At 44.0% G+C, this 16336-nt stretch overlaps 1 protein-coding gene across 1 annotated transcript in view; it reads right to left on the reverse strand.

Moving 5' to 3' along the window:
* TRERF1 (transcriptional regulating factor 1) overlaps positions 1–16111 on the reverse strand; it is a 325893-nt gene extending 309782 nt beyond the window's left edge. The window contains exon 1 of the mRNA XM_058432366.1: positions 16099–16111. The gene's annotated coding sequence lies outside the window, so the exon portion shown is untranslated. The remainder of the gene's footprint in view (positions 1–16098) is intronic.
* Between the last annotated feature and the right edge of the window lie 225 nt (positions 16112–16336).

Here is a 16336-nt window from a genome sequence, read left to right on the forward strand (position 1 = left end):
GCATGCTATTTATTGCTTTATAAATACATAGGGAGATAAAAGTTGCTTAACCTTGCTCATAATTAAGAAATAATAATTAAAACAAAAATGAAATACTATTTCATCTGTAAGATGAGCAAAGATTAAAAAGTGCCACAATTTTCAATATTGTCAAGAATATGGAGAAACAGTCATACTCACATACTTTTAGTGGGAGTGTAAATGGATATATTATCTTAGGAGAGGAAATTGGCTATATTTATCCGAACTTGTAATGCACATATCATTTGGACCAGGAATTTCACTTATCGAAACTTATGCTACAGATATATATTTGTATGTTCACGAAAGCATATATACGAGGTTTGTCATGTTAGAGAGATCCCTTCAGGATTGACTCCCAGGAATAAATTCCTGAATACTGTTACACACATGGTGTGGATTGAAGAATAGGCTTTATGGAGAAAGATCAGGGTCAACAGGAGAAGGCCTATGACTCCCTTCAACCCATTAACCACTGGAAAGGTATGCTGGAATCAAGTAGTTTACTGTATATGTAATATGGGGCTGTGTTTCATGGGAGGAACCCCATTCTTTGAAGGGCTCCCTTCTTTCAAGGTAAGCACAAGAACCACATTTTATTTATTTTATTTTTGAGACAGAGTCTCGCTCTGTGGCCCAGGCTGGAGTGCAGTGGTGTGATCTTGGCTCACTGCAACCTCTGCCTCCTGGGTTCAACCGATTCTCGTGCCTCAGCCTCCTGAGTAGCTGGGATTACAGGTGTGAGCCACCACAATGGGCTAATTTTTGTATTTTTAGTAGGATGAGGTTTTACCATGTTGGCCAGGCTGATCTGGAACTCCTGGCCTCAGGCAATCTGCCTGCCTCGCCCTCCCAAAGTGCTGGGATTATAGGCATGAGCCATCATGCCCAGCTAGAACCATTTTATCAATGGTGCTCAAACTTGGACATTGTGCCTGCCATCCAGATATGGTACCAACCAGAGCCAGGACTTACAAAGAGGCAAATGAGGCACTCGCCCCTGGTGCAAAATTTAAGGTGGCACTAAAAAACTCAGTAACCCAGATGTTATATTTCAATGAAATAAGATTTGGGGGGGGTGTTTGTTTTTGAGACAAGGTCTTGCTCTGTCACCCAGGTTGGAGTGCAGTGGCACAATCAGCTCACTGTAACCTCAAACTCCTGGACTCAAGGGATCTTTCTGCCTTAGCCTCCCAAGTAGCTGGGACTACGGATGCATGTCATTACACCTGGCTAATGTTTAATTTTTTGTAGAAACTGTATCTTGCTTTGTTGCCCAGGCTTGTCTCAAACTCCTGGCTCAAGCGATCCTCCCACCTTAGCCTCCCAAAGTGCTGGGATTACAGGTGTGAGCCACCATGCCCAACTCAATGAAGTATTTTTTTAAATACAAATTAATGTAAAATCCAATAGGACTCTGTATGGCACAGTTGTTAATCCTGTCTTTATTTAAAAGCTTGCTATTTGTCCATTATTAATTTTGTATTTATATCAATTTTTTAAATAGTGCCTTAAAACATTACTTATCTTAATTACTGAGATTTTGGTGTCCTCTAAAATTTTGCATCTAAACATCCTAGTCTCAGCCCTTTGCCATTGTTTGCCTTGTTGTCTGGAGATGCCAGCTGACAGCACCTGGGTGAGGGAGGTGCTGGCTCTGCTGACAGTGATAAACTGCAGCCTTGGGTACTAGAAAAAAGTGAGGGAGGGGGAGCTCTGAGTCCTGGCTGGCTCATTGTCCAGACTACACAGAGGAAGCACTTTCATACAATCATTTCACCACAAGCGTGTTTACTGCAGCAATATTCAGATAGAAATGTGTTGAAAATCGGAGCTTCAGTAGTGCAATCGGTTAGTGCACACGGTACTTATACAGCAGTACATGCAAAAAAGTGTTGAAAATAACTTAAATGATCATCAATAGGAACTAAATTTTTTTAAAAATAATCATATGTACCTGTGAAAAAGAATAAACAAGATAAAAGTTGAAAAAGGCCGGGCGCGGTGGCTCACGCTTGTAATCCCAGCACTTTGGGAGGCCGAGGCGGGCGGATCACGAGGTCAGGAGATCGAGACCACGGTGAAACCCTGTCTCTACTAAAAATACAAAAAATTAGCCGGGCGTGGTGGCGGGCGCCTGTAGTCCCAGCTACTTGGAGAGGCTGAGGCAGGAGAATGGCGTGAACCCGGGAGGCAGAGCTTGCAGTGAGCCGAGATCCCGCCACTGCACTCCAGCCTGGGTGACAGAGCGAGACTCCGTCTCAAAAAAAAAAAAAAAAAAAGTTGAAAAAAGCAAGGTATAGAACAATTCATAGAATATGCCTCCATTTTCAAATTTTTAAGACATGATATATATTAGTGATATTATTTGTAGGTGTATGTTGTGTGTGTGTGTGTGTGTGTGTGTGTGCGCGTGTGTGTTTTGTTGTTGTTTTGAGGCAGAGTCTCACTCTGTTACCCAGGCTGGAGTGCGGTGGTGTGATCTTGGCTCACTGCAACCTCCACTTCTGGGGTTCAAGAGGTTCTCATGCCTCAGGTTCCAAGACGGGATTTTGCCATGTTGGCCAAGCTAGTCTTGAACTCCCGACCTCAAGTAATCCGTCTGCCTTGGCCTCCCAAAGTGCTGGGATTACAGGCTTGAGCCACCGCGCTCGGCCTAGTTATCATTATTGATAATAATTATTGATAACAATCATTCAGTGCCTTCTAAATGCCAGACTCATTTAACCCCCATTAACACTCTGTGAGACAGATACTATTATTATCCCCATTTTACAGATAAAGAAACTAAGATCCAGAGAGGTTAGTTAACTCTTCCAAGGTCACTCAGCTAGCAATTGGAGGAACCAGGATTTGAACATACATAAATATTTGTGTATATTCATGAATAGTTTATGGAAAGACATACCCAAGCCAGGCACAGTGGCTCACGCCTGTAATTCCAGAACTTTGGGAGGCTGAGGTGGGTGGATCACCTGAGGTCAGGAGTTCGAGACCAGCCTGACCAACATGGTGAAACCCTGTCTCTACTAAAAATATAAAATTAGCTGGGCATGGTTGTGCATGCCTGTAATCCCAGCTACTCGGGAGACTGAGGTAGGAGAATCGTTTGAACCCAAGAGGCAGAGGTTGCAGTGACCCCAGATCGCACCATTGCACTTCAGCATGGGCAAACAAGAGTGAAACTCCGTCTCAAAAACAAAACAAAAAAAAGGAAAGACACACCCAAAACTCTTAATGGTGATTATCTCTGTACAATGGTACTGAAGGTCTAAGGTTTTTTAAATTGTTTGAATTCTCTTTTTACAGTTAGGGTTGCCAGATAAAATACAGGATGTCCACTTAAATTTGAATTTCAGAAAAAGAACAAATTGATTTTTAGTATAAGTACATCCCATGCAATACTTGGAACACACTTAAATAAAAAATTATTTGTTATGTCTCTTAAATCCAAATTTCACTGGGTGCCCTCTATTCGTATTTTCTAAATCTGACAACCCTACTTTTAGCTAGCCTTCATTTGGCAAGGCCAGCAATTCCCTTCACAGTGAAATATCCATTCTCCGGCAATGTGCCATAATCTGATAAAGCAGGATTTTAATAGGTGGCCTAATTCAGATACTGAAGTTATTCAGTACAATGATGACAAATTAATTAGGGGTAATTCAGAAACAACTGTGCTTGAAGCTCTGTCTTCCCTTGATTTTTTTGACTGAAAGGCATGTGCTATCCATCATGAGAAAATTCAGGCGCCCTCCAAGATGCAGTTTGGCTCTGCCTCTGCGCGCTAGAGGAATTCACCCTGGACCAGATAGAGGCTTTTGTTTTTCAAGCCCCCTACCACTAAAAGGCAGGCATAGATATTAATGGGCATCTTGGATCCACATCTGGGTATTAGATTATTAGAAGGGCATCAGAATTTGCATGCGGTCCGAACCAGCCACTGCCTCCGAAGCCTTGCAGACCACAGTGCCCGCTGCCCTTCCTCTGGGTCCATATCACATATCAGAATAGGAAGTGTGTCTCCTTAACTGCTGGTGACTGGAGCCTTCTGGGAATTCCTGAGGGAGGGGAAGGACTTAGCCTGTGGCTTCCAGTCCTGAGGATGCTCCCTTTGAATGTCAGTTACCAGCTGCTTATGGAAGCTAAGACAAGGGACATCCAGTACTTCGGGGTCCCAAGCTGTACAACGGGAATCCGTCACGTTCAAATAAAAGCTAGCTCCACTGCTGAAGAGGAACTCCAGGGATCGAAAAGCTCGGCCCCACGGAGGTTGGTCCCTCCTCCGGCGCTGCGGAGGCCAGCCTGGGCAAGGGCGCCCCCTGCAGGCTCCCGGCGTCGGTGCCGGAGAAGCACGGTGGACTCAGCAGCCGCCGGTTTTGTGGGTGGCTTTGCCTGCCTCCCTTCTAAAACCTCCAGCGGTGGCGGTCCCCTTACACCCTGCCTGGGGGGGATACTTGGAGAGGAGAATGAGGGGCTTCTTCCCAGTGGGCAGAACCAAAGGCAGTACCGATGACTTAAGCTGGGCTCTAGAGAGCAAACAGGACTTTCCTGTATTCAAATTCCCAGGCAGTGATTTATGTTTAGGCCACTGGCTTGGCTGCCGGCTGTGGATTCCATTGACTGGCTGACAAAATTAAGCTCCTGATTCCTCACGTGGATGCCATCAGATCCCTAGTGAAGAATCCCGTGGAACAAAGCTGTAGATGTTCTGATAAGATGAGAGAGGCAGACAAGTGGTCACATGAACAGAGAGACCGTGGAGGAGTGGATGCTGCCTTGGCCTGGGGGAGGACCCAAGGTATTTAGCAGTCCATGCACGTGCTACTCACAGCAGCCCTGTGAGCTTATCCTTTCCCTACCCTTTTCTGTGCCTGGAGGCACCAGCCTAAAGGTAGGTTATATTTCACTGCTGCCCAGCCCATCAGAGCCAAAACTATGTTGTCACAATTAATGCTGAATTCGGTAAAAGCCACCATTAAGGAGCTGTACAGAAAAACAGCATTCCTGATTTCTTAGCATCTGATTTGTCAAGAATGGGTTTATAATCTGAATATAAAATGGCCCTTCCAACTTGCCCATCTCCTAAGCAGCAAGTTAAGGAGGATGGAGGCATTGACTCCTCACTTTATAGCCAAGGGTTTTCACTGACTCAGGAACATGCAGGAGGAAGCCTACAGTTCTATCACAAGCCATTTACTCTCCTAATTGCTTCCAACATATAACTCCATGGTGACAGACCAAAGAGTGAGTAACAATAACGGGGACAGGTAAGAGTCCCATCAATAAACTGCCAAAACCCCAAGTACATCTGGTGATGCTACCTATGAAGAGATCTGATAAATACAAATAAGGAATTTTGAACTTTGCTTTGTTAAATACAAGTGAAGGATTGGGACAAAGAGTGGGAAAAGAAGGGAAAACTAACAAGTAAACAAATGAGTCTAAACTAACAAATAAACATATGAGTCTAAAATGAAATTTCCCTCTACCTTTTGGGTTCTACATGATGATGGTGACCAATCTGATGAAAATTCACTAAGTAAACTGGGACAGGAACTTACAATTTCACAATTCACCAGAAAGATGAAAGTAAAAATGAAAACTCTTTTTAACTAAATGGTAAATAAATTATGAACAAACTATCCGGGAATCAAATCATGAAGGGGAAGAGGAGGGAGGCCGGAGAAGTACTGAATATGACCATAAACACAAATTTACTACCATCAGTTAAGAGATCTTTGATTGAATTTATTTTTTCCAAATCAGAGCTTTTTGTTTGTTTGTTTGTTTTGAGACGAAGTCTTGCTCTGTCACCCAGGCTGGAGTGCAGTGGCATGATCTCAGCTCACTGCAATCTCCACCTCCTGGGCTCAAGCCATTCTCCTGCCTCAGCCTCCCGAGTAGCTGGGATTACAGGCACGCACCACCCCACACATCTAATTTGTGTGTGTGTGTGTGTGTGTGTGTGTGTGTGTGTGTGTGTATTTTCCATAGAGACACGGTTTCACCATGTTGGCCAGGCTGGTCTTGAACTCCTGACCTCAAGTGATCCACCCGCCTCAGCTTCCCAAAGTGCTAGGATTACAGGCATGAGCCATTGTGCCCAGCCTGATCCTGTTTCTTTTTGTAATGGTGCCTCCTAGTCAAAGATCAGCCCTCAATAAGCATGGGGTTATTCCCTTCAATAGGGAGCAGCACAAGCTACAACTCTAAGAGACTCCTCCTGTAGCACTTGTGGACAGACTGAACCCAAAAGGAGCAGACTGGAATGTGTGTAGAGAATAGCCACACTCAATTAATGCTAATTAACACTCACTTATATGGTATTTGCAGACCATGTAGGTGTAAACTCAACTATGGAAGAGTACAACTATTAGCCATTGGCAAAAGCAATTGATGGAAACAAATGCCAATAAAAATCGGTGATTAAAAATCTTAAATGAGGCCGGGCGCAGTGGCTCACGCCTGTAATCCTAGCACGTTGGGAGGTCGAAGCGGGCAGATCACGAGGTCAGGAGATCGAGACCAACCTGGCTAACACGGTGAAACCCTGTCTCTACTAAAAAAATACAAAAAATTAGCCGCGTGCGGTGGCGGGCGCCTGTAGTCCCAGCTACTCGGGAAGCTGAGGCAGGAGAATGGTGTGAACCTGGGAAGCAGAGCTTGCAGTGAGCCGAGATTGCGCCACTGCTCTCCAGCCTGGGCAACAGAGCGAGACTCTGTCTCAAAAAAAAAAAAAAAAAATGACTGGGTATCAATTTTTAAGTACACTACTGCCCTTTCAATAGTTTTTAAAAAATGAACACATTTATCACTTGTCTACGGTAAGTTTGTTTAACTGACTCAGCTTGGGAGCCTGGGAATTCTGTTCCTGCAGATTCTGACAGTGGGTGCCATATTGGATTACTTTTCTAACAGTGAGAACAGATAGGGCAATTTTACCATCCAGGCAAAAGACCAAGTATCTTCTCTGAGAAATCTGACTAGACTAAGAGGAAAGATCAAAAGATATTGGCACTATAGATTTCCTGATGAAACATCCCAGACAGATCACCCCACAAAACATTTCATAATTGATAAGCTCTACCCATGATTTCAGAGCATTTCATCAGGTTCTTAGTCTCTCATTCTTAAAAATGAACCAACAACAACAGATTGCAGTCTCTGATGTGAAAGAGACCAAAACTAACAGAAAAAAAAAGAAACCTGGATAAAACAGAAACTTTACAGGAGGGAAGAAAACTTTAACAGTACAACAACAACAACAACACAAAAAGATCTCCACACCTATATTTGAAATCCTCAGATAAGATATTGAGACCTCAAAATAAGAAAAATATGTTGTTTCAGAAAATAGTCAAGAAAAAAACTGAGTCCTTGAAAATTAAGAATGGAAAGAAAAGGTGAAAAACTCATTAAAAGGATTGACGATAGAGTCCAGGATATCTCCCAGAAAAAAAAGAGACCAAGAGGTGGAAATAGAAGACAAAAGATTAGAAAAAGAGAAGACTAGCCTGGGAGTTCCAGGAAGAGAGAAAAGAGAAAAACAGATAACATTATTTTTAAAATTAATTCTCTAAAATTTCCCTAACCTTAGAATCACAGGTTTTCAGATTGAAAGGGCCCACTTAGTACCCATAACCAATAGATGGAAATTAACTCATGTCAAGTCACGTTATCATGAAATTTCAGAACTCTATGGATAAAAAGATCCTTTACGTTTCCAGAGATAGAAAAATAGATCAGAAATAAAAGATCAGAAATCAGAATGTCTTTAGGTTTCTCAGTAGCAATACTGGAAGCTAGAAGACAATTGGGAAATACTTTCAAAATTCTGGAGGAAAATTATTTTCAACCTAGAATTCTATACTCAGGCAAACTATCAATCAAGTGGGAGAATAGAATAAAAATCATTGCATGATTATAATAAATTCAAAAATGAATTTCTTATGCAACCTTTCTCGGGAAGCTATTGGAATATATGACCCACCAAAAGGAGGATGAATTCAAAAATGAAGATGCTAAGGAGACATAGGATCCAGTAAATGAAAGCTTCAACACAGGAGGGATGAAGGGAATCTTAAGGATATGGAGACTGGAAATTCCGAAGTGAAAGTGAAAAGAGCTTTGAGAATGTCAGCTGTGTACCAGGCAAGAGTGGATCCAGGTCTTGTGGGGCCTGAAGCTTATAAAATTTGAGGGTCCTCTTCTTAAAAGTAAAATACAAAATTGTAAATACAAAATTAGGTATAAAAATGAATATTTATTTACAATGAGAAATCACAACAAAAATTTTAAAAGCTAACAAAAATACCACAGACATCACAAAATCTAGAAAAATAAATTTTCTTTTTTTTTGAGACAGAGTTTTGCTCTTGTTGCCCAGGCTAGAGTACAGTGGCATGATCTCAGCTCACTGCAACCTCTGCCTCCTGGGTTCAAGCAATTCTCCTAGCTCAGCCTCCCGAGTAGCTGGGATTACACACCCAGCTAATTTTTTGTATTTTTAGTAGAGACGTGTTTCTCCATGTTGGCCAGGCTGGTCTTGAACTCCTGACCTCAGGTGATCCGCCCACTTTGGCCTCCCAAAGTGCTGGGATTACAGGCGTGAGCCATCGCGCCCGGCCAAAAGATAGAATTTTTAAATGAATTAACTGCTTGATCCCTGTCTATAATACTTTTTTCCTTTCTTTTTCAGCTATATACTTTTCCTCCAACAGTGTTTCATGAAAATGTTCAAACCTATACAAAAGTTAAAAAGAACTTTACAGTGAACACCATATACCTGTCATCTAAATTCTACACTTAACATTTTGCTGGCGGGGCATGGTGGCTCACGCCTGTAAGGCCGAGGCAGGTGGACTGCTTGAGCTCAGGAGTTTGAGACCAGCCTGGGCAACATGGTGAGACCCCATCTCTACTAAAAATACAAAAATTAGCCGGATGTGCTGGCATGCACCTGTAGTCCCAGCTACTTGGGAGGCTGAGGTGGGAGGATGGCTTGAGCCCAGGAGGTGGAGGTTGCAGTGAGCCGAGATGGTGCCACTGCACTCCCACCTGGGCAACAGAGCCAGACCCTGTCTCAAAAAAAAAAAAAAAATAAGTATAGCAAAATGTTTTGTTGTTGTTGTTGAGACAGGGTCTGGCTATACTGCCCAGGCTGAAGTGCAGTGGCACGATCTCAACTGGGCTCAAGCCATCCTCTGACCTTAGCCTCCGTAGTAGCTCGTACTACAGCTGCACCTTTGTGGTGCATATTCACCCTTGCACCCAGGGTGAATTACGACAGCAAGAGGTGTGAATATTTCTGGAAGCAATTCCTACTGGAATGGCTGACAATAACCCAACGTTATATAGCTGTAACTGTGAACTACATAAATAATCTAACTAAACCCATGCTAATAGATCTCCTATTTATTTCCCATTGGTCTGATCCCGAAACAGCAATGTGAGAGGAAATGTGACTGAGGAAAAGCTGGACAGGAAAGAGACAGCAGTTTAGCCAATCACAGTTAAAATATCTTATTTTGCAAATTTTAGGAAACTTATGACCATATGAACTCATTGCTGAGGCCAGTGAGGGCCCCTGAAGCTTAAGCTTTACTAGTTTCATGGGAAATCTACCTCTGGAACTAGGCCAACAGGGTAACCAACCCATTTTGGAGTAGATCAGAAAACTCCAGGAGAGATCTCTACAAGACTGGGGGGAAAAAATGGCCGGGCATGGCGGCTCACGCCTGTAATCCCAGCTACTGGGGAGGCTGAGGCACAAGAATTGCTTGAACTCGGGAGGCGGAGGTTGCAGTGAGCCGAGATGGCACCATTGCACTACAGCCTGGGTGACAGAGCAAGACTGTGGAAAAAAAAGAAAAAAAGAAAAAACGAAGGAAGGAAGGAAGGAAGGAAAAGATTTTTAAAAAAAATTTTTTTGAGGCAGGGTCTCGCTCTGTCATTCAGACTGGAGTGCAGTGGAGCAATCTCAGTTCTTGCAACCTCTGCCTCCCAGGCTCAAGTGATCCTCCCACCTAAGTCTCCTGAGTAGCTGGGATCCCAGGTGTACACCACCATGCTCGGCTAATTTTTTAAGGTTTCTGTAGGGACAAGGTGTCACTATATTGGCCGGACTGGTCTCGAACTCCTGGCCTCAAGAACTCCTCCGGCCTTGGCCTCCCAGAGTGCTGGGATTACAGGCATTAGCCACCACGTCCAGCCCAAGATAAAATTTATAGACCACTGGATGTGTCTCAATACAATGGGAGATTTAGACAATTGACAGAGAATTCGAAGTTCAGTCCCAGGAGATAATTTCTATCAATCAGCAACAACAGGTACAGAAAACATAAAATGTTCTTCAGAATCTTTTTAGTTTATATTTATTTATATAATGTATTTGTTTACTTTTTTATTGCCTGAGGGCTTTTTGTATACCAGCGCTTTATAATATTCCTACCAGAGACTAAAGGAAACCCACTCTCAGCGTCCCCCAATGAAAAGAAAAAAGTTGCAATTGGCTGCCACCAAAGCCAATGTCCCTATAAAAGAGGGAGGTAGGTAACCTTGTCCCCAAGAAAAGCAGAGTGTATGCCTACAGAGTTTAACCGTGGATACAACTATCTTGGTGTTGAGAGGTGACAACCTGCTAGCAGCCCTCGCTCGCTCTTGGCGCGTCCTCGGCCTCTGTGTCGGCTCTGGCCGCGCTCGAGGAGCCCTTCAGCCCGCTGCTGCGCTGTAAGGGCCCCTCTCTGGGGCTGACCGAGGCCGGAGCCGGCTCCCTCTGCTCACTGTGAAGTGTGAAAAGAGAGGCGCGAGTGAGAGTCGGGGCTGCACGCGGGATTGGCAAGTACCGCACTCTGCACCGCGGGCCGGCGCCTGCTGGGCCTGATCGGGGGATGAGCTCCCTCTGGGCTGCCAGAGTCCCTGGCTAGGTGCCCCAAAATTCCGCGGCCAGTGCCAGTGAGAGGTGAAGCCAGCTAGGCTTCTGGGATTGTTGGGGACTTGGAGAACTTTTCTGTCTAGCTAAAGGATTGTAAACACACCAATCAGCACTCTCTGCCTAGCTAAAGGTTTGTAAACGCACCAATCAGCACTCTGTGTCTAGCTAAAGGTTTGTAAATGCACCAATCAGCACTCTGTCAAAACGGACCAATCAGCCCTCCGTAAAATGGACCCGTCAGCTCTCTGTAAAATGGACCAATCAGCAGGATGTGGGTGGGGCCAGATAAGGGAATAAAAGCAGGCCACCCCTGCCAGCAGCAGCAACCTGATGAGGTACTCTTCTGCGTTGTGGGGATGCTTTGTTCTTTTGCTCTTTTTGCAATAAATGTTGGTGCTGCTCAGTCTTTGGGTCTGTGCTGCCTTTAAGAGCTATAACACTCACCGTGAAGGTCTGCAGCTTCTCTCATGAAGCTAGTGAGATCAAGAACCTGCCAGAAGGAAGAAACTCCAGAACCATCTGAAGGAACAAACTCTGGACACACCATCTTTAAGAACTGTAACACTCACTGCAAGGGTTTGAGGCTTCGTTCTTGAAGTCAGTGAGACCAAGAACCCACCAATACTGGACACAGTGTGACCCTCCTGAGATAGAAAGATCTCTGTCCAATGTTTTGAAACAACTCCAGGACATGAAAGTTCTCAATCTTTTACCCGTGGACTTTAAGATAAACCTGGCCCGACAGGATGGCTCATGCCTCTAGTCCCAACACTTTGGGAGGCCAAGGCAGTGGATTGCTGGAGGTCAGGAGATCAAGACCAGCCTGGCCAACATCATGAAACACTGCCTCTACTAAAAATACAAAAAATTAGCATGCCTGGTGGTGGGCGTCTGTAATCTCAGCTACTTGGGTGGCTTGGGGCCAAAGAAGTGCTTGAACCCAGGAGGTAAAGGTTGCAGTGAGCCAAGATTGCACCATATCACTCTAGCCTGGGCAGCAGAGCAAGCTGGAAGAGAGAGAGAGAGAGGGAAGGAAGGAGAAGAGAAGAGAAACCCAACTAATTAGTTTAGGACCAGTCCAGGAGAAGGGAGACTGGGTTTTGGCCTAATATACACAAGTTTGGTTATTTTAATTAGGAAATAAATAATTTGCCTAGAAGTAGGCCTATAGGGGGAACAGCCTGGCTTGGGACAAACATGAGCCTTGGAGTTGGTGAGACCAGATTTCAAATGCCAGTTGAGCTGCTGATCTAACAATGCAACTGAATTGATTAGCTACTGGTACATACAAAATCACCTCAAAGTTTAATGGCTTAAAACAACAAGCATTTATTTAAATTACAATTCCGCAGGTCAGCAATTTAGGCCAGTGCTCCTGGTCTCCCTGGCCTCTCTCATGTGCCTCTGAGGCAGGAGAATAGGGTCCAGAGGTAGAGAACCTAAGGCCGATTCACACTGACTTCCTAGAACTAAATCAAAAGGAAAACCTCAGTTGCAGTGAGTTGAGATAGTACCACTGCACTCCAGCCGGGGTGAACCCCAACTTTCCACACCCAAGTAACAAATGGTCAGAGGCTACTCCCTTTGCAAGCTTCTCCTTCCCGCTACCCCACCCTGTTTTCTGCCTGGCAGATGAAAAACTGAAAGTACTCTGATTGGTCCCCTCCTGGAACCAATCAGGCTGGTCGAGGGCCAAGTCTTCATTTGCATAGAAGTATAACTTTGTAACTTCGCTTCAGCCTCTGATTGGTCACTTTTTACAACCAATCAGACATTTGCATAGGGTGTAACTTGGCAACTTTACTTCAATCTCTGGTTGCATTTACCTAAGGTGTATACCAAGTAACCAATGGGAAACCTCCAGAGGGTATTTAAACCCCAGAAAATTCTATAACCAGACCCTTTAGCTGCTTGCTCTCGCTACTCTCACCCTATGGAGTGTGATTTTTTGTTTCAATAAATCTGTTTTTGTTGCTTCATTCTTGCTTTGTGTATTTTGTCCAACTCTTTGTTCAAAGCACCAAGAACCTGGACACTCTCTACTGGTAACACCTTAAGCTACCCACAGGTCAGCTAAATGACTCTGCTTTTGGGAGTTGGCTGGCTGTCAGCTAGATGCCTCTGTTCTCTTCCATATGATCTCTCATCCCCAAATGGGCTTTCCTGGACTTGTTGACATGGAGAAGGCAGGGGGAGTCCTAGAGAGGGTTGAATTGTCTAAGGCCATATTTAGGGATCTAGGTTTAGAACTGTATACTGTCATTTCTGCCACATTATATTCACTAAAGCAAGTCATAAGGCCAGCCGAGATTCAAGGGGTGGTAAAACAGTTCCCACTTCTTGATAGAAAGAGTGGCTGAGTCACATTACGAAGGGAGTAGAGACAGGAATGTCGTTAATTAGGGCTATAAAACTGCAATCTACCACAGTGACTTTGGCCAAGTTATTTTGCCTTTATGAGTCTCAGTTTCTTTTTTTTTAGACAGAGTCTTGCTCTGTCACCCAGGCTGGAGTGCAGTGGCACGACCTTGGGCTCACTGCAACCTCCGCCTCCTGAGTTCAAGTGATTCTCCTGCCTCAGCCTCCCGAGTAGTGGAATTACAGGCACCCGCCACCATGCCCGGCTAATTTCTGTATTTTTAGTAGAGACAGGATTTCACCATGTTAATCAGGCTGGTCTTGAACTCCTGACCTCAAGTGATGTACCTTCCTTGGCCTCCCAAAGTGCTGGAATTATAGGCCTGAGCCACCACGCCCAGCCTATTTCATGAAGTCTTAACTGAAAATAATAACACATATCTGAAACAATTTTACTAAGGAATAGGAATAACATACCTATGCCTATTACTAGTGAGCATAGCATTTATTAGTTTATCTGAAACATATTGGCTAAAAGCTGCAGCTATCTTATTGTTCTTGATTCAAGTCAAGTTCATTTCACCCTCAGGGCCTTTGCAATTGCTGTTTCTTTTTGCCTGGAATGCTCTGATTTCAGATTTTCACCTGATGGGTTCTTCTCACTCAGTACTCAGCTCAACTCCCCACTTCTCATGCACACCTCCCTAACCAAACTATCTAATGCCCTTACCTCCATTTTCACCTTCACCTTCTGTATAATATTTATTGCCTTTTAACACTTGTCAATATCTAAAAATTATATAATATATTCTTTAGCTTACTTTTTTAAGACAGGGTCTTGCTTTGTTGCCCAGGCTGTAGTGCAGTGGCATGATCCTGACTCACTGCAACCTCCGCCTCCTGGGCTCAAGCAATCCCCTCACCTCAGCCTCCCGAGTAGCTGGGGCTACCAGTGTGTGCCACCATGCCTGGCTAATGTTTGCATTTTTTGTAGAGACAGGGTTTCACCATGTTGCCCAGGCTGGTCTCAAACTCCTGAGTTCAAGCAATCCTCTTACTTTGACCTTCCAAAGTGCTGGGATTACTCAGGCATGAGACACCACACCCAGCCCAGTTTATTTTTTTATTGCTTGTCTCTCCCACTAAAATGCAAACTCTGTGAAAGCAGTAGCCTTGCCTGTTATGTTTATTGATATATATCCCAGAAACAAAAGTGTAATTGGTACTTAGCAAGAGTGCAAAAATATTTGTTCAATTAATTTCTTAGCTAATTGATGGATGAATAAATGTGGCACTAGGTTGGGCTCTGAGGAAATGGCATATAGATTGGTTACTTTTGTAGGGGGAGGAATAGGAGGTTGAGTAAAGATTTGAAGTTTGAGGTCATAACTAGGTCCAGTGAGAGGCCACAGTAGAGAGCCTTAAGCAGAGAGGGGGCCCTGAATGCCTGTGAGTGACAAGTGGTACCCAAATAGGCCTTTTTCATAGTCCTGTAGACAGAGCCTCACTCTGCACCTTTTGCCCTTTTATCATTTACATTATTCCTTTTGACTTAGCACATTTCCTTGTAGGAATTTATCTCTTGGCTATACTTAAAAAGATTTTGGCAAGCTATATGAACAAGGAATTTCATTCGATTTTTTTTTTTTTTTTTTTTGAGACAGAGTCTCACCCTGTCATCCAGGCTGGAGTGTGGTGGCGGGATCTTGGCTCACTGTAGCCTTGACCTCCTGGACTCAAGTGATCCTCCCGCCTCAGCTCCCATGCAGCTGAGATCACACATACGCATCACCACAACTGACTAATTTTTTAATATTTTGTAGAGACAGGGTCTCACTTCATTGCCCAGGCTTGTCTCGAACTGTTAGGCTCAAGTGATTGTCCCATCTTGGGCTCCTGAAGTGTTGGGATTACAGGCGTGAGCCACCGCACCTGGCCAAAAGGAACATTTAAGAACAAAAAAGTTCCTTAGAAATTTAAATTGTGAAAACTCTGAATAAGAGGAGTCCCAGAGAGAACAAATAAAATAAATGGGAAGAAGTTATCAAGGAATAATTTCAAAAACATTTCCAAGAACTAGACATGAGTGTCCAGACGGAAAGAGCCCTTCCATAGCCAGCACAATGGTTTTAAGTAGAAATAACGTTATGGCAAGTCATTGGGAAATTTTAGAGCAACAGGAACAAAGAAAGAATCCTATACTTCCAGGAGAAAATGCAAAGACTCCAGAATTAGAATGGCACTGGATGCCTCATCCTTTAAAATGTTCATATAAGATTATGTTTATTATATTTTCACCCAATATTTCTAGGTATTTGTGTTGAGAATGGTGGTGCCATATTTCCTGAATAGCTAAAATGTGAGTTCCATGAAGGCAGGGATCCCCTTTTTTCACACATGTATCCATGTTCCTAGAACAATGTCTGAAATGTATTGAGTACTCCATAAATATTTGTTAAATGAATAAGGCAGAAACTCATATTGATGTTTTACCCAATAATGATTCTTTTCTTTCTTTCTTTTTTGTTTTTGATACGGAGTTTCGCTCTTGTCGCCCAGGCTGGAGTGTAATGGCGTGATCTTGACTCACTGCAACCTCCACCTCCCAGGTTCAAGCAATTCTGCTGCCTCAGCCTCCCAAGTAGCTGGGATTCAGGTGCCTGCCACCACGCCCAGCTAATTTTTGTATTTTTAGTAGAGCAGGGTTTCACCATGTTGGACAGACAGAAAACAAAAAGGGAGGAATTTTAGGTAACATGGGGTACCTTAAAATGGTGCCGTACCTTAAGATGGGGCCGGTTCCGGGTTCTTCTCCCCTCCTTGACCGGGCACTGTCTGAACCCGCCAAAGGAGGGCCAATCAGAAAGAAGCATCTCCCGCCTTCCCTTGGGCCCGCCCCTAGCCCAATCCACGTAGGCCCAAGGGATATAAAACCCAGCACACCAGCAGCCCTCTCTCTCTTCTCTTCCTTCTCCTTGCGTGGTGCCGCTCGATACCTCCAATAAAGATCTCTTGATCGCG

This window comes from Hylobates moloch, unplaced genomic scaffold (assembly GCF_009828535.3).
Source record: "Hylobates moloch isolate HMO894 unplaced genomic scaffold, HMol_V3 SCAFFOLD_20, whole genome shotgun sequence".
Lineage (NCBI taxonomy): Eukaryota > Metazoa > Chordata > Mammalia > Primates > Hylobatidae > Hylobates > Hylobates moloch.